Consider the following 19,799-nt stretch of genomic DNA (forward strand, 5'->3'; position numbering starts at 1 on the left):
AGCTGAATGATAGACTTTGTCAGAAAAACCTCATTGTAGTTTGTCATCTAGTAAGTATTTCTATACAGCAGAAGTATCATTTCATATTTCACTGCAGGTTAACATGTAGCTGTATAGTTTAGTGGTTAAAGGGATTCTGTCACCAGGTTTGACCCATGTCAGATAAAAATATGCTGATGTTCAGGGTGTCTTCACGATTCCTAATGTGGGCTTATAAATGTCATCTGTAGGCTTATTTAGCTAAAAAAAAGCTATTACTAACCTGTCAGTCAAACAAATAAGGTTCCCAAGGGGATGTTAATGGATGCAAGGTGCCGGCCACACCCGCTGCCGTTCGTGCCCAGCGCCGCCTTTCCAGACTTCTGCGCCGCCTCCTAATCCTCTGTGCCGCCTCTCGCTCTCCCTCCCTCCCCCCTCCTCCTGCTGTAAGATCTCGCACATACAGGGGTTGAGCGAAGTGCCGGCGCATGCGCACTTCGCTGTATGAATCCAAATGAAGAAGTCTGCACGGGCGCCTCAGGCAGAGCCCTGTGCGCAAGCGCGAGATGTTACAGCAGAAGGAGGGGGAGGGAGGGAGAGCGAGAGGCGGCACAGAGCTCAAGAAAGGCGGCGCTGGGCACAAACGGCGGCGGGTGCATCCGGCCCCTTGCATCCATTGACATCCCCTTGGGCACCTTATTTTTTTGACTGACAGAAACTTTTCAGAAATAGAGGCTAAATGTAATTTAAATATGTATAAAAGTTTTTAGCCATAATATATTTACATATATTATTATATATTTAGAATATATAATATATTATAATATATGTAAATATATTATGGCTTAAAACATCAGCAGTAGTTTCCCACATATTATGCATTCATATATATTAGAAGTATGATTCTATATATATATATATATATATATATATATATATATATATATATATATATATATATTGAAGAAAAATCCCCTCTGTTATCTTATCGGAAAAATAAAAATCTAAGAGATTATCTGGTTAAAGCAGATGTAGGTCCTAAAAGACATGTCATTCAGCAGCCGTTGACGCAAGCGGGACTGGGATGTTTTCCGTGTCTCAACTGCGTCAACTGTCGCTATATTTGCAAATCAAAATCTTTTGTGCATCCATTTACAAACAAAGAATATCCTATTAGATTTCATTTGACCTGTGCGTCATTATATGTAATTTATGTTTTATCATGTCCATGTAATCTAATTTATGTAGGGGAAACATCTACTGAATTGAAAGTCAGGTTAAATAATCACAGAAATTCAATTAGGAAAAGTCGCACTGATTTACCGGTTTCCAGACATTTTGGATCCCTTCATCATGGTGAACGGGATCTAAGATGCTGGATAATCGACCATGTTGCAATGCCCAGGAGAGGTGGCGACCGTCTGGCAATCTTGAAAAAGCGAGAATTAAGATGGATTCATATCCTGGATAGCTTGCATCCAATAGGACTTAATGTAGAATTTAGATAAAAAGTCTGTATTGAGGCTGAACCATATTTTCCCTGTATGGTGTTGCTCTTCCTTCTTGGTATGGTATATTTGTGCCTTGAAACAGTGATAATACTAAAAAAGTATATTATACGGAATATTTAATTCTGCATTTAATTTGTTAATTTTTCTTTGCCTTTTAGAACTATTCTGCAATTTTATGAGAAGCTCGGATTGAGATTGTGGAACTGGCCCTCTTCGATGACAGTGGAATTATGCTGCAACATCTAAAATTTTCTCACTGCGTATTTCCAGAGATAAAAGAAAAATATTTTTTCTATTTGCAAATGTTTTCCTCCAAGAATTCCTCTTATGGCTGCGCTTTTTCAGTAATTACGCTGGCGGTGCCGGTCGGGTACATTGACGTGTCCCCCTCTGACACATGCCGCGTAGTGGGTGGGATCCATCTTGACAAAGTTGGCTCCTACCTCACATGCTGATCTAGTAGGATGTACCTACTGCGGCTCAATATATTATATAGGAAAGCATTTTGCACATCGAAGGCACTTATTCATTATATACTTGTTGGGCAATGTTGCCCTTTGCTAAAATGGTGCCTCCGATATAACTAGGTTGTAGCGCATGCGTCACCTGAGAGCTGTATGACAGAGACGATGACGCGAATCTGAGCATGCGCAGTGAATGAACAGAGACGCTCAAGGAAACACGATGCTGCTAGCGGACGCCATTTCATCGAGAGGTGCGATCTCTACGATCTCTATCCGATATAACACTAACTTTACTGTACACATTGTATTATTCATATAATATTTATTCATATGATTAGCTCACAGGGACAAAGTTCCTGTGATGTGTATCTCTTAAGCACTTATATTTGTATGCACATGCACTTTATTTATATGTACCATATGTGTTTAATTTATTCTTGATTGTAATCACAATACGATTGGTCAGTCATTTTAGACATGCCTTTATATGTCGTCACTTTCACTGTTTCTATGCTGGAAGAAGGCTCTTGTGAGCCGAAACAGTCGCAGAGTTGCCATATCATGGGTGAATAAAGCTTCACGTATTTTCACTTTTATCCTGGAGTGCAGTCCAATCTTTCTTCAACTATATATATATATATATATAGGAAACGAAAAAAGGACAGCACTCCAAGTAAAAGTGATGATGATTTAATCACCCATGTGCAGGCAACGTTTCAGCTCATACAAGAGCCTTTATAGGCTTGATAAAGGCTCTTGTATGAGCTGAAACGTTGCCTGCACATGGGTGATTAAATCATCATCACTTTTACTTGGAGTGCTGTCCTTTTTTCGTTTCCTATTGATGGGGTAAGCTGCTACATCCCTGGACATAGCACCCTTTTTGCATTCCGGTGCCGCCATTGCTTTCCTTTTTCTATATATATATATATATATATATATATATATATATATCTTTAGTTTTATTTCTTGTAATTACATTTATTTAGTTTTGTTCCATACATTTTTTACAATTACAAAAAAATATATATAAATTAAATTTAGTCTTTATTTCTGAAAGATTAAACCTTCTACATTAGGGCCAAGAACTACGCTATACAGCTACATGTTAATCTGCACTGAAATATGAAATGATACTTCTACTATATAGGAATACTTACTACATGACAAACTACTATGAGGTTTTTCTGACATAGTTTATCATTCAGCTTTATAGAGTGGTTAAAGTCCTTGCCTCTAATGTAGAAGGTTGTGTGCTCAAATCCTGGCAGAAACTTTTCATAAATAGAGGCTAAATTAGATTTAAATATACTGGGTGTCCTCAAGCACTGACTCCATATATGGACATAGCTATACAGGGAGTGCAGAATTATTAGGCAAGTTGTATTTTTGAGGATTAATTTTATTATTGAACAACAACCATGTTCTCAATGAACCCAAAAAACTCATTAATATCAAAGCTGAATATTTTTGGAAGTAGTTTTTAGTTTGTTTTTAGTTTTAGCTATTTTAGGGGGATATCTGTGTGTGCAGGTGACTATTACTGTGCATAATTATTAGGCAACTTAACAAAAAACAAATATATACCCATTTCAATTATTTATTTTTACCAGTGAAACCAATATAACATCTCAACATTCACAAATATACATTTCTGACATTCAAAAACAAAACAAAAACAAATCAGTGACCAATATAGCCACCTTTCTTTGCAAGGACACTCAAAAGCCTGCCATCCATGGATTCTGTCAGTATTTTGATCTGTTCACCATCAACATTGCGTGCAGCAGAAACCACAGCCTCCCAGACACTGTTCAGAGAGGTGTACTGTTTTCCCTCCTTGTAAATCTCACATTTGATGATGGACCACAGGTTCTCAATGGGTTTCAGATCAGGTGAACAAGGAGGCCATGTCATTAGATTTTCTTCTTTTATACCCTTTCTTGCCAGCCACGCTGCAGAGTACTTGGACGCGTGTGATGGAGCATTGTCCTGCATGAAAATCATGTTTTTCTTGAAGGATGCAGACTTCTTCCTGTAGCACTGCTTGAAGAAGGTGTCTTCCAGAAACTGGCAGTAGGACTGGGAGTTGAGCTTGACTCCATCCTCAATCCGAAAAGGCCCCACAAGCTCATCTTTGATGATACCAGCCCAAACCAGTACTCCACCTCCACCTTGCTGGCGTCTGCGTCGGACTGGAGCTCTCTGCCCTTTACCAATCCAGCCACGGGCCCATCCATCTGGCCCATCAAGACTCACTCTCATGTCATCAGTCCATAAAACCTTTGAAAAATCAGTCTTGAGATATTTCTTGGCCCAGTCTTGACGTTTCAGCTTGTGTGTCTTGTTCAGTGGTGGTCGTCTTTCAGCCTTTCTTACCTTGGCCATGTCTCTGAGTATTGCACACCTTGTGCTTTTGGGCACTCCAGTGATGTTGCAGCTCTGAAATATGGCCAAACTGGTGGCAAGTGGCATCTTGGCAGCTGCACGCTTGACTTTTCTCAGTTCATGGGCAGTTATTTTGCGCCTTGGTTTTTCCACACGCTTCTTGCGACCCTGTTGACTATTTTGAATGAAACGCTTGATTGTTCGATGATCACGCTTCAGAAGCTTTGCAATTTTAAGAGTGCTGCATCCCTCTGCAAGATATCTCACTATTTTTGACTATTTAGAAGTCCTTCTTTTGACCCATTTTGCCAAAGGAAAGGAAATTGCCTAATAATTATGCACACCTGATATAGGGTGTTGATGTCATTAGACCACACCCCTTCTCATTACAGAGATGCACATCACCTAATATGCTTAATTGGTAGTAGGCTTTCAAGCCTATACAGCTTGGAGTAAGACAACATGCATAAAGAGGATGATGTGGTCAAAATACTCATTTGCCTAATAATTCTGCACTCCCTGTATTTGGAGTCAGATCAGGGACTCCTAAGCCGTGGACTCACACTGGGGGATTCCCTCACTGTACAGCGATCTTCAGCATAGATCTCAGTGGGACTCTCTGTCTGTTTTAATGCTCGGTTTCTACCTCTGACTTTCATTGTGCTCATAGACCTTAGTGGGACTTGGCCTCTCTGTCTGGTTTAATGCTCGGTTTCTCCCTCTGACTACCATTGTGCTTGGGTGCTCTGTAGAGCACCCGAGCATCACAAAGTGTTCTACCCGAGCACTTTGGTGCTCGATCAACACTAGTGCTTCTGGGCCTTGCATGCTGGGGGTGGATACCATCAGGTGATACCTGGGTGCGCCCACATCTGCAATTTATCATTTTAAGGCATCATGCACACGGCCGTTGTTTTGGTCCGCATCTGAGCCGCAGTTTTTGTAGCTCGGATGCGGACCCATTCACTTCAATGGGGCTGCAAAAGATGCAGACAGCACACCGTTGCTCCGTTCCATGGACCTGCAAAAAAAATGTAACCTGCAGTTATAGCAATAGCTGTCCGTGCCGTTCCACGAACTGTGGAATGCACACGGACCCCATCTTTGTTTTCGGATCCGCAATTTGCGGACCACAAAACACACAACGGTTGTGTGCATGTAGCCTAATAAGGATTAACAGTGATGAGGAAACCTTTAAAAAGCAGACATATAAATTGTAAGCACGGTTATTAGAACGAGGGTATCCCCATGCATTGTTAGATTAGGCACTCAATTGGGCATCACAGATACAAAGAGGTACCGTATTTTTCGCCCCATAAGACGCACTTTTACCCCCCAAAAGTGGGAGGAAATGGCAGTGTGTCTTATGGGGCGAATGTTGCCATTTTTACATTGCTAACACTGATACATCGCTGGCTGTGATGCTGCACAGCGCGACGATGTATCGGGGGAGGGAGGAGGGGCTGGAGGCCGACAACTGCTGGAATCGCGGCAGGGCCCAGTGCAGTCACTGTACTCTTACACGGGCCCCGCCCCTCACAGCAGTATTCATATGTAAACTGTAATCCTTGACCTCTTCTTAACTTTAGTTACAGTAGCGCTATCCCGTGTACTTACTATCAAGCTCATCTTATGCTATATATGTGTCATCCATAGATCTCCCCATACCAGTGTCATCCACAGATCCCCCATAACAGTGCCATCCACAGATACCCCTCCCCATAACAGTGCCATCCACAGATCCCCCATAACAGTATCATCCACAGATCCCCTCCATAACAGTGTCACCCAAAGATCCCCCATAATAGTGTCATCCACAGATCCCCATAACAGTATGTCATCCACAGATCCTCCATAACAGTGTCATCCACAGATGCCCTACATACCAGTATCATCCACAGATTCCCTACATAACAGTGTCATCCACAGATCTGCCATAACAGTGTCATCTACAGATCACCCATAATAGTGTCATCCACAGATCACCATTAGTTCAAAACCCACCAAAAGCACACCTTTTGGTTAAATTTTTTTTTTCTTATTTTCCTTCTCAAAAACCTAGGTGGGTCTTATGGGCAGGTATGTCTTATAGGGCGAAAAATGCTGTACTTTATTCCACTCCCAGAAAAAAGGTCCCCCACAAAAAGATCTATATCCTCTTTTAAACACAACCCGATGGTATCAGCAATATGTTCTGCTATACATAATAATTGACACTTGTTAAAGGGAGATGCGGGGTAGGTGAATTGGTAGAAAGACAGCCGATCATCTCTCTTAGAAGGAGTGAAACCATTAAAGAGGTGCTAGTTAGGAGCAGATGTACCCGACCACATATTACTTGGTTGGATGGAATTGTTCCTAGAGGTAACTTCAAATGTGGGCATTGTTCATACTATCACTTTTATTGCGGCTTGAGGCAGATGAATATAGGAGATGTTGATTGGGTAGTAAATGACTTCATAAACTACAGAACAATGTATTTGGTACATGCTATTTTTTTCCCATGCAATTTTTTTTTTATATTGGAGAGACAATTAGCAGCCTGTACGAAAGATATAGAGAACATCTGAGATCAATCTCTACGGGCCAAGATGCACCTCGCCTTATTGAGCATGTGAAAAATTGCATAATGGAGATGCCCACGTACTGCAGTTTGCAGGCCTGTAGATCGTACACCCTGTGGGCGCAGGTGGTGATCAACACAAAGAATTGCTTAGGAAGGAAGCTATGCTAATTGTGAAAATGAATGTGAAGGGCCCTTTAGGTCTTAGTGATAGAAATAACATGTCTGTATTTCTGTAAATGACTCTCCTTTGAATGAGTTGCATTACTGTTTTTAGTGCTATGGTAATGAAATGGTTAACAGCATGATGTAACCGCACCCAGGTATAGGCCCAGAAGAAGCGCAAATATGTAAAACAGCTGTCGCTTTCTCATGTACCCTGCATGCTGTACCGTAATTGTGTTTTTAATTGTTATTTTGGAATAAAGAAGATTTTTAGTGGTGAGTGCCTCGATCTTTTATGTATTTTTACTACCATTTACTATGCTGACATCGCTGAGGACCTATACGGCTGTTTTGTGCACACACTCTAGGTCCAGGTGAATGTGGTGGGAGCTAGTTGCCGTGCAGATCCTTAGTGTTGCAGTGCTCTTGCTTAATTGTATCACTGTTCTTAGGATGGTGATGCAGTTGAATACTGTGGCAGGGAATGGTATCCTGGTATCCCATGGCTTCCTGCCCTGCTAATCACTGCCACAGGCCACTATATGAGGCAGTGTACAAATAAGGCAGGGTATCTGAGGCCGCAGAATAGAACAGACACATGGCCTGCACTGGAGATGGCAACTTGGAATGAGATTCAGGTATTTTATAATTTTCTTCTTTCTTTGGCCAATTGGCGAGCATACTACGTGGTGCACCATAGATGTCATTACTAGGGGAAGCTCAGGCAGCATGCTGAAGGTAGGGCTGTCTCACAGCTGTGGCCCACATCTCATCTCATAAGCTTTCTGCTCCATATCTTAGAGGCAAATGGAGGAGGACAGAACGTGACAACTTTTGATGGCCACCACAGAGGTACAGCTTCTGGGGAGCTATTTTGCGCTGCTCTGTGGTACTTGCTTCTGCTGAGGTGCTATTTTGTGCTGCACTATGGTAGTGCTGACCCTGCCTACTTATGTTGGCCCCTTCTACTGGTCCTTATTTTGCCCCAACTTTTGTCAATTTGGACCTGCCTACAGCATGGGGGCCACTTTTATCTTTTCTTTTTCAGGGCCACTTTAGGTTCCCAGTCTTCCCATGTATGATACTTCATGTGTACAATGTGATTCCCTTAATACAATTAAAGTAGAGATCTTGAAAACCAGCAACAGGTTCTACTTAATGTATAGCCGCTTCACATAATCATAATTGTAAACTTACCTAACATCGACCCTCAAAGAAGCATTGTATCCTTATTACAAATCTGCAATAATGATGGGCTGAAATACATTTACAGTTATTGATGACATTTGTATATCATCTATATTTTTAACAATCTCCATAGAGTACAACGAGTGTTTTCCGTCAGTAAAATGGTTGAAAAGTTATCATATAACAGGCGATAAATGTCAGACTGCTGGAGCCCCAGCCCTGGACTTGCATCTGCACATCCGCAACCAGGAGGAAATTGTATGGAGTGGCAGTGAAGCATGTTGGCTGCTGCTCCAAACAACTTTGTGGGAATTACAGTAACAGTTGCTTTGGGCAGGACCCCTAATAAATATTCATGATCAGCATTTTGACTAAATGAGTTTGTTTAAAGCCTTGTAATTAGTCCTAAAGAAGAACTTTGGGTGATCTACTTGAATATGGATAATGGAGAAAATATTTGATAATCACCTTTACTTTTAGTGTTTGTTACTTTGACAACTAATTCAATCACACTGTAATAATGGTCACTTTTATTATAAGACTTGTCAGCTACTCTAACAAGACACTAAACAGAACAGATAGCTAGGTTTCCATAAAATGTGCCACCCGTCTATTGCTCATATATGGAGGACTTCCCCCAATTTCTATAAAATGTACCGTATTGTGTATTCTTTTTCCTGTAAAAAACGTTGTATTCTTTATATTTAGACTGTTTTCTATGATAGTTATAGTTGCTAGACAAGATTTATCAATATTAGATTGCTAGTGTATTTGCCCATAAACCCTTTTTGTAAGAGAAACATAGAAATAGTTTGCATCAGTAAAAGGTGTGTGGCTTTCAAGTTGATTTAGAAATGTTAGAAAAGCTACTGGTGCTGAAAGCTTCTGTAATAGACAGGGGTCAGGAGGACTACCGAAGGCACCATCTGGCACCACCGCCAGAACACTCTTAGGCTGAGTTCACACGGGCGAGATTTCCACGCGGGTGCAATGCGGGAGGCGAACACATTGCACCCGCACTGAATCTGGACCCATTCATTTCTATGGGGCTGTGCACATGAACTGTGATTTTCAATCACTTATGCGTTGCGTGAAAATCGCAGCATGCTCTATATTGTGCGTTTATCACGCAATGCAGGCCCTATAGAAGTGAATAGGGCTGAGTGAAAATCGCAAGCATCCGCAAGCAAGTGCGGATGCGGTGTGATTTTCACTCATGGTTGCTAGGTGACAGTCTATTCACTGTATTATTTTCCCTTATAACATGGTTATAAGGGAAAATAATAGCATTCTGAATACAGAATGCTTAGTAGGTGGTCAATTGAGGGTTAAAATAATAATAATAATTAACTCACCTTCTCCTCTTGATCGCGTAGTTGCCGGTCTCTTCTTACTTCTTTAATGATGAGCTGCCAGCTAAAGGACCTATGGTAACGTCAGATCACATGCTCCAATCACATGGTCCATCACCGTGGTAATGGACCATGTGATTGGAGCATGTGATCTGACATCACCACAGGTCCTTTAGCCGGCAGCTCATCATTAAAGGCAACACCTAGGTGTTTACCAAGACCTGCTGCACAGAAGGTTGGATTTTGCTGCCAGGTTACAGTTCCGCATTGCAAGGGTCTGCAGTGCATTGTGACTAGTCTCCAGGATCTGAATCTGTGGGGTATCCTAGTAATATAATTTTAACAGTTTTTTTTTACAGTTATCACATGTTTCTATTATTTAAACATTTAGGAAGTCATTTATTAAGGCTGGCGTTTTAGACGCGGTTTTAATAACCCCTGAGCTGGAGGTGGATCTGCCGAAGTTATGTAGACCGCCGGTCTAAATTTACGTCAGCTTCCTTGCTGGCAAAGATTTCGAATATTTTCTACACCTAAAACAGGTGGTGGCCTGCCCCCTTCCCGTCCACACCGTCACAGATTAAGGCACAAGTAACCTTTGAGTCTCAATCTGCAACAGATATATGTCAGAAAAATGGCTTATATGAGTTGGTAAATGACCCCCTTAGTTTAGTTGTTTTATATTGCATGTTAGTTCTGCATATCAACTTTTCTTTATATATTATTCTCTCATACATTAACAAAGTATTTACCTTATCTATAAGTTCTCTGCTACTAGTGGAAATTGGTTGAATCTAGTGATCGACCATAAGTTTACAGGCAAAATATAATAGAATATCAACAGTTATTTTATGATGAATGTCTAAAAGTAAGTCTTCCACCAGTCCTAAAAGACAAACTTTCAGATATCACTGGAGGGTAACAGAATATACAATGTTAATAATCCTTCTGATCTTGTCTCAAAGAGTAGAGAAATAATAGCAGCCCCAGAGCATATGGAGAAGATCGGCCAGTTCTACGGCACATTTAGGACACTTAGCGTATAGTCTATATCCTATCTAATGGAGACGAGCAGCAGTTTTACAGTATATACTCTATGAAGAATACATAATTGCCAAAGTCTGTGTCCCTCCCCTAAAGATAGAGTAGGAACCAAATCTAGTATACTAGACCACTAATCTTCTGAAATATTCCCTAGGTCTTTTTACCATTTATGCATCCTTATTAAAGGATGTTTCTCCCAAAAAGTTGCTAAAAGAGCTCTATATATGGTGAAAATCAATGAAAAAGCTTGTGTACCAGATACTATAGAGGCAATGATCAGATCATTCAGCCCTGATATAAGCTATGCTTTATTCTTTTACATGAGTGGAGCATCAGAGCATTTCCTTGCTAACGGAGGCAGTTTTGTGGGCGGTTACTTATCTAAGTCGACTGAAACCACCATTTTCAAGGCATATAATGAAGAGTAAAAATCTTCTAGTATCCCTAACATTGTGAGTGTCCTGGGCTATTTGACCAGTAGCAGAGTGCATGGAACTATAAGATACACCTTCTTGCGCTTTCGATATCATTGAAAGCTGATGATATTTTTCTAGGAACAGAACGTAATCTATGCTAAGTAGTCTGAGAGGGATTGTCCACATTCTGCCTCATGAAGCCCTAGTTGAAAAGCTGCTTTAGTTTTAGTTATAACTGCTTTATAATGAACAATTGGAGAAAAAATGAAGAAATGGATCACACATCCACTGCAAATGCTATGATCTCATCCCTGCGTTCCTGCAGGAGACAGCACTGAATAGTGCATGTGTACTACCTCCATGCTACACGCTAAATGAGGCATTAGAGCAGGTGAGCTTTGACAACTGTTCACATGGTGCGGTGCTGCATGGGGGCCACTGTGCTGTTTTTCTGGCTGGTTGGTGGGGCCCAGAACTAGGTATGGCATGGTCAAGCAGCAGGGGTGCTGTTTGGCCACTGGGTCCCGCTGCCGGCCGGGATGGCGCCACAGCGCTGGTGGTCGCCGTGTAGCGCCGCGCCAATTTTAGGTTAGGACCCACTCATAGAGGCAACCTTGGCGCGGTGAGTGGGCTTATTGTCTTTTGATCAAAATGTACACAAATGCCTCATTTAGCATGTAGCATGGTGGTAGTACACATGCGCTATTCAGTGCTGTCTCCTGCAGGAATGCAGGGATGAGATCATAGCATTAGCAGTGGATGTGCGATTAATTTCTTCTTTTCTCTCATTATTTAATACAGATAACTGCTTTATATATCACCCCATGAAGATAGGCTTTCATCCCCTCCCAAAAAGAATGTATAGATGCTGAGCCAGTATTGAATTAGAATATTCAGTATATATATATATATATATATATATATATATATATGGAAGCCAGAATGGATTTAGTTTCCAAACATATATTAATCTGAAAACATAACAGACCACTTTAAGGAGACATAATCAGACTGTGTCACCTAGGTATCAATGAAAGTAAGGCTACTTTCACACTTGCGGCAGGACGGATCCGACAGGCTGTTCACCATGTCGGATCCGTCCTGCGGCTATTTCGCCGTGCCGCCAGACCGCCGCTCCGTCCCCATTGACTATAATGGGGATGGGGGCGGAGCTCCGGCACAGCACGGCGGTGCGCGGCGAAAGCCGCCGGACTAAAAAGCCTGACATGCAGTAATTTTAGTCCGGCGGCCTTTCGCCGTGCACCGCCGTGCTGCGCCGGAGCTCCGCCCCATCCCCATTATAGTCGATGGGGACGGAGCGGCGGTCCGGCGGCATGGCGAAATAGCCGCAGGACGGATCCGACATGGTGAACAGCCTGTCGGATCCGTCCTGCCGCAAGTGTGAAAGTACCCTAAGATATTATTCCCCAGTGTCGGATCAATATGTGATAGTGAGCAAACTGAACTGTCTCACATCAGGATTAGAGATGTTGCGAACATAAAGTTTTCAGTTGGCGAACGTGAATTTTCGCAAATGTTCGCGAACGGGCAAACCGCCATTGACTTCAATGGGCAGGCGAATTTTAAAACCTACAGGGGCTCTTTCTGGCCACAATAGTGATGGAAAAGTTGTTTTAAGGGGACTAAAACCTGGACTGTGGCACGCCGGAGGGGGATCCATGGCAAAACTCCCATGGAAAATTGCGTAGTTGACGCAGAGTCGGGTTTTAATCCATAAAGGGCATAAATCACCTAATATTCCTAAATAGTTTGGAATAATGTGCTTTAAAACATCAGGTATGATGTTGTATTGATCAGGTAGTGTAAGGGTTACACCCGCTTCACAGTGACAGACCAAACTCCCTGTTTAACACACCGCAAACAACCGCAAGCTGTCCATTTGCACAACCACAAACTCCCCATTTGCACAAGGTTGGATACCAAGCTAGCCATGTCCCGTTCCTTGTCCTCACTGATGTCATTGAAGGTCTCTTCCTCCACCCAGCCATGTACAACACCAAGGGTCCCCGAAAGGTGACAACAAGCCCCCTGGGACGCCTGCTGTGTTTGGATCTTCCACCTTCCTCCTCTGACTCCTCTTCTTCAGACTCCTCTCTCTGCGTCATTATAAGGTGTGTTAAGTAGTACTATTCCTATCAGTTTAATCCCTGTTACGTCCACTAGTATTATTATTATTAATATTATTATAAGGTGTGTTAAATAGTACTATTCCTATCAGTTTAATCCCTGTTACGTCCCCTATCAGGGGACATGTATATGGCATCGATTTTAGGAACCGGGAGATGAAAAAAGAGGCTTAGTCAGTCCTCTTAATTCCAATTTGGGGCACTGCGCGTGCGCTGTATAATGTACTGTGCAATCCCAATATGTGTGGTGTGTTAAGTAGTACTATTCCTATCAGTTTAATCCCTGTTATGTCCCCTATCGGAGGACGTGTATGGAATAGATTTTAGACAACCACAAAGAGTTGTCAATAGTTGACACACTCATGACATAAATTGTATTCCTCTATGCGTCAATCTTGGTGTAGTGATGACTGTGCTCGTGTGCACGTTTGGGAGATTGCAGGCGATGGGGTTTTTTCAAAGCCTATGGTCGTGCTGAGGTAGTTCAGTGACAGTTACGTGACCCAGAAAACAATGATTCTGCAGTATGGGCCCATTGTTGGCCTAGTAGGCTTTAATGATCACTTTAGATGATCACAAAGAAAATCTATGTTTTTTCTATGCAAAATTATCCAGCCGATCGCTTTTGGTCTGTTCAAAATGAAGCAACGACCTTATCATCTGGGGTGTGCCAACATTGCCATTGCCAACACACTCATAGAGGTGGTCGCTTCATTGCGATACGCAAGCCCCTTCACCTCAACAAGGTAACGATCACGAAGGGGAATTGACACATGTATGTGCCTTTTTTTTTTGTTTGGTTTTTGAAGCCACAGTGCAGCACCAGAGGCCAGAAAAATGTATGTTTCCCAGGCAGAAAGTGCCCTAAAACATTGCGGCTTGAACCCTAGTTGGTGGCGGATAAGTCACGCAAGTCATCCGGCATTCAGAGATAAAATACAGCAGTGTGTGGACCATTTTTAGCCCAAGGCAGCTCATCTCAGTCATCAGGCCTTTTTTAGTCGAATGTATTGCCCACTGTCAGTCCCTTAGGGATCCATCCCTCATTCATCTTAATAAAGGTGAGGTAATCTAGACTTTTTTTTACCTAGGCGACTTCTCTTCTCAGTGACAATACCTCCTGCTGCACTGAAGGTCCTTTCTGACAGGACACTTGAAGCAGGGCAGGCCAGAAGTTCTATCGCAAATTGGGATAGCTCAGACCACAGGTCAAGCCTGCACACCCAGTAGTCAAGGGGTTCATCGCTCCTCAGAGTGTCGATATCTGCAGTTAAGGCGAGGTAGTCTGCTACCTGTCGGTCAAGTCGTTCTCTGAGGGTGGACCCCGAAGGGCTGTGGCGATGCGTTGGACTTAAAAAGCTCTGCATGTCCTCCATCAACAACACGTCTGTAAAGCATCCTGTCCTTGCCGGCGTGGTCATAGTAGGAGGAGGATTACTTTCACCTCTTCCCCTGTTAGATTCCCGCTGTGCTGTGAAATCACCCTTATACGCTGTGTAAAGCATACTTTTTAATTTATTTTGGAACTGCTGCATCCTTTCCGACATCCGGTAATTCGTTAACATTTCAGGCACTTTCTGCTTATACCGGGGGTCTAGTTGCGTGGCCACCCAGTACAGGTCGTTCTCCTTCAGCCTTTTTATACGAGGGTCCCTCAAGACCCCATTTGCACAAGGTTGGATGCCGAGCTCCTCATGTCCCGTTCCTCATCCTCACTGATCTCACTGAAGGTCTGTTCTCCCCCCCCAGCCACGTACAACACCATGGGTACCAGATAGGTGACAACAAGCACCCTGGGATGCCTGCTGTGGTTGGTCTTCCTCCTCCTCAAAGCCACATTCCTCCTCTGACTCCTCTTCCTCAGACTCCTCTTCCAGCGTTGCCGCAGGTCCAGCAAGCGATGCTGATAAGGCTGTCTCTGGTGGTGATGATGGTGACCACAACTCTTCCTCTTCACGCTCATCTACGGCCTGATCCAGCACTCTTCGCAGGGCACGCTCCAGGAAAAAAAAAAAAATGGGATGAGGTCGCTGATGGTGCCTTCGGTGCGACTGACTAGGTTTGTCACCTCCTCAAAAGGACGCATGAGCCTACAGGCATTGCGCATGAGCGTCCAGTAATGTGGCAAAAAAATTCCCAGCTCCGCAGAGGCTGTCCTAGCACCCCGGTCATATAAATACTCATTGACGGCCTTTTCTTGTTGGAGCAGGCGGTCGAACATTAGGACTGTTAAATTCCAATGTGTCGGGCTGTCGCAAATCAAGCGCCTCACTGGCATGTTGTTTCGGCGCTGAATGTCTGGAAAGTGCGCCATGCCTGTGTAGGAACGCCTGAAATGGCCACACACCTTCCTGGCCTGCTTGAAGACGTCCTGTAAGCCTGGGTACTTATGCACAAAGCGTTGTACGATCAGATTACACACATGTGCCATGCACGGCACATGTGTCAACTTGCCCAAATTCAATGCCGCCAACAAATTGCTTCCGTTGTCACACACCACTTTGCCGATCTCCAGTTGGTGCGGCGTCAGCCACTGATCCACCTGTGCGTTCAGGGCGGAGAGGAGTGCTGGTCCGGTGTGACTCTCTGCTTTCAGGCAAGTCAACCCCAAGACGACGTGACACTGTCGTATCCGGGATGTGGAATAGCCCCTGGGGAGCTGGGGGGTGCCGTTGATGTGGAGCAAGACGCAGCAGCAGAAGAGGACTCAGCCGAGGAGGTTATGGAGTAGGAGGAGTAGAGGAGGTGGCAGCAGGTCTGCCTGCAAGTCGTGGCGGTGTCACCAACTCCTCTGCAGAGCCACGCATTTCATGCTTGGCAGGCGTGAGCAGGTTTACCCAATGCGCAGTGTAGGTGAAATACATGCCCTGACCGTGCTTTGCAGACCAGGTATCAGTGGTCAGATGGACCCTTGCCCCAACACTGTGTGCCAGACATGCCATGACTTCCTTTTGCACAATCAAGTACAGGTTGGGGATTGCCTTTTGTGCAAAGAAATTTCGGCCGGGTACCTTCCACTGCGGTGTCCCAATAGCTACAAATTTTTTGAAGTCCTCAGACTCCACCAGCTTGTATGGTAAAAGCTGGTGGGCTAAGAGTTCAGACAAGCCAGCTGTCAGACGCCGGGCAAGGGGGTGACTTTGTGACATTGGCTTCTTACGCTCAAACATGTCCTTGACAGACACCTGACTGTGGGCAGATGAGCAGGAACTGCTCAAGGCGAGAGGCGGAGTGGCGGGTGGTTGAGAGGGGGCAAAGAGGACAGCAGTGGTTGACGTGGCTGAAGATGCTGGACCAGGAGGAGGATGGTGGCTTTGAGTTTGTGTGCTGCTTTTACTCATGTGTTGATCCCATAGGTGTTTGTGATGTAAGATCATGTGCCTTCGCAGTTGTACCTAGGTGGGTGTTGGACTTCCCACGACTTAATTTCTTTTGGCACAGGTTGCAAATGGCATCGCTGTTATCAGAGGCAGACACACACAAAAAATGCCACACTGCTGAGCTTTGCAATGGCGGCATTCTGGTGGTGGCAACAGCATGCGTTGATTGGCGTGCTGTCTGGCTACCACGGGTGCCGATACATGCTGTCTGACTGTGCCGCTAGCTCCTTGCGACGACCTCCCCCCTGCTTCCAACTCGTCTCCTCCTCCTCTCTGTCTCCCCATCTGAACTTTCCCCCTGTTATTCTTCTCTTCGAGCGGGCACCCACGTGACATCCACGGACACATCGTCATCATCAACCGCTTCACTTGTATCTGACAGCTCAGCAAAGGAAGCAGCAGCGGGTACAACATCATCATCATCACACCGTACATCCATGTGTGTAATGCTGCCTGCCTGTTATCTACATCCTCTGGCAATAATGGTTGCGCATCACTCATTTCTTCCAACTGATGTGTAAATAACTCCTCTGACAGATCAAGTGAAGCGGCTGTGGTGCTAGTGTTGGTGGTGGCAGCAGGCGGGCAAGTGGTAACTTGAGAGATGCCCGAAGCTGAGCTGGAGGAAGATGGTGTGTCAAGGTTCCGAGCGGAAGCTGTAGAAGATTGGGTGTCCTGTGTTAGCCAGTCAACTATGTCCTCAGAACTTTTCGAGTTCAGGGTACGTAGCCTCTGAACACTGGGCATTAGTCTAGGGCCAAAGGGAATTACAGCACCACGACCATGACGGCCCCTGCGGGGTGTCCTGCCTCTGCCTGACATTTTTTTTAGATTAGTTAAGTTGTACTATGCGTGCAAGCTACTGTGACACCAGATATGAATAGCGCTGAAGTGACACTATGCACTGCACTGGGCCTTAAACACACAAACAAGTGTGTAACTGACTGCTAGTTATTTACAGTCAAAATTTTAGTTTTTCTTTAAATGTAATCGAATGTGACACCAGATATGAGTTGCGCTGGTGACACTATGCACTTGCAGGGCTGTGAGCCTGACACACACGCTGGCAGGCAGGCAACTGCAATTTGATTACACAGAAAAAAAGAAAAAAAAAAGCAGACTGATGTTCTAGCCCTAAAAAGGGCTTTTTGGGGTGCTGTCCTTACAGCAGAGATCAGATGAGTCCTTCAGGACTGCAGTGGACACTGAATACACTAGCCTAGCTATCGATTTCCCTATTAAATCAGCAGCAGCTACACTGTCTCTCCTCTCACTAAGAATGCAGCTTCCGAATGAATCTAAAATGGATGCTGTCCAGGAGATGGGAGGGTCTGGGAGGGTCTGCTGCTGATTGGCTGGAATGTGTCTGCTGACTGTGAGGTACAGGGTCAAAGTTTATTCAATGATGATGTATAGGGGGCGGACCGAACATCGCATATGTTCGCCTGCTGCGGTGAACGCAAACAAGCTATGTTCGCCAGGGAACTGTTCGCCGGCGAATAGTTCCGGACATCTCTAATCAGGATGGAGTATTCTCCATATATAAATCATGGCCATATCCTGAAGGAGAATTCTAAACTGAGTCAATTGAGAACCCATAGATAGATGACCTGCATGACATCTAACATGATGTGAATCAGGGACATTATTAACCCTTTCATGCATTTAGACGTAACTGTACGTCCAAATCGCAAGTTATTTAGCATATTTGGATGTACAGTCACGTCCAAACTGCTTACCGGGGCTGTGACACCATAAAGTGCCACAGCCCCGGAGTCTCCACTCTCCCTGAGAGCAATCAGATGGGTCCCTTTCTGGCAATCGCTCTGATTGGTTGGTCCCTGCAGACTAACCAATTGGAGCTCTTCAGTGTGAAAATGCCGATTTCAGGCTGTGATCTCAGCCATGACCTCCTGTGTGCTGCCATGTCCCCCACTGTTCCCCCAGTGATTTATTGACCCTCCAGTGCCCCTGATGATGCCCCCAGATGCTGGCATTTTCCCCCTTCCCCCAATGCCCCCTGCTCCTCTGTGCCGGCTATGATGGCGGCAGCTCAGGAACGCAGCCGTGACCATCAGCAGAGAGTGTCAGCTGCAACTTACAGCTGACACTCTGCTGCTACAGCTGAAATCGGCGCTTGAAACGATCTCGGCCGTTTAACCGCATAGATGCCTCGGTCAGTAGCCGCCCGCGACATCCATGGGGTTCAGAGGGAAGGAGCTCCCTCTCTCTTCCATTGGCCGCCGCTGTTGTGATGGCAGCGGCATGATGGTTGCCTTTGTAAGGTGTCCGGGCTTCCATGTACCTAAGGCTGATTAGACCCTGAGGGTCTGATCTTCCTTAAAGGGACACTGACAGGGCCAATAAGCATATTGAGGTATATATATGTCACTACAGGTCTTATAATGGGTATTACAATCATATAAGTATCCCCCCTGTCCACATTATACAAACAGTAAACTTTAAGTTTTATAACCTGCTCCAACGGTCTGCAATCTGCCCATGCGGCGGCGTTTCACTTCTCTTGCGCCCAGCCAGCCTCCCCAACTGCCGATTTGAAGCGCCGCCCAGCTCATGAATATTCAGTTTGCTGGGCGGCTTCTGCAGTCCCCGCTCTGAAGTGCTTCGCTTAACAGTGCCCGGCGCATGCGCCGGATCTTGTGAAGTCCGGTACAGTAAGCGCCGCCCAGCTCATCAATATTTACTTCGCTGGGCGGCGCTTACTGTCCCCGACTTCACAAGATCTGGCGCATGCGCCGGGCACTGTTAAGCGAAGCGCTTCAGAGCGGGGACCGCAGAAGCCGCCCAGCAAACTGAATATTCATGAGCTGGGCGGCGCTTCAAATCGGCAGTTGGGGAGGCTGGCTGGGCGAAAGAGAAGTGAAACGCCGCCGCATGGGCAGATTGCAGACCGTTGGAGCAGGTTATAAAACTTAAAGTTTACTGTTTGTATAATGTGGACAGGGGGGATACTTATATGATTGTAATACCCATTATAAGACCTGTAGTGACATATATATACACCTCAATATGCTTATTGGCCCTGTCAGTGTCCCTTTAATATAAATGTAACACAAACAATACAGTGCATTGCAATGCACTGTATAGCCATCAGGCCCACTGATTCTTCAAGATCCAAATGAGTCTTGATAAAAAAAAGTGTTAAAAATAAATTTTTATAAAAATATTAATTGTCTTTTCT

This window comes from Bufo gargarizans, chromosome 3, assembly GCF_014858855.1.
Source record: "Bufo gargarizans isolate SCDJY-AF-19 chromosome 3, ASM1485885v1, whole genome shotgun sequence".
Lineage (NCBI taxonomy): Eukaryota > Metazoa > Chordata > Amphibia > Anura > Bufonidae > Bufo > Bufo gargarizans.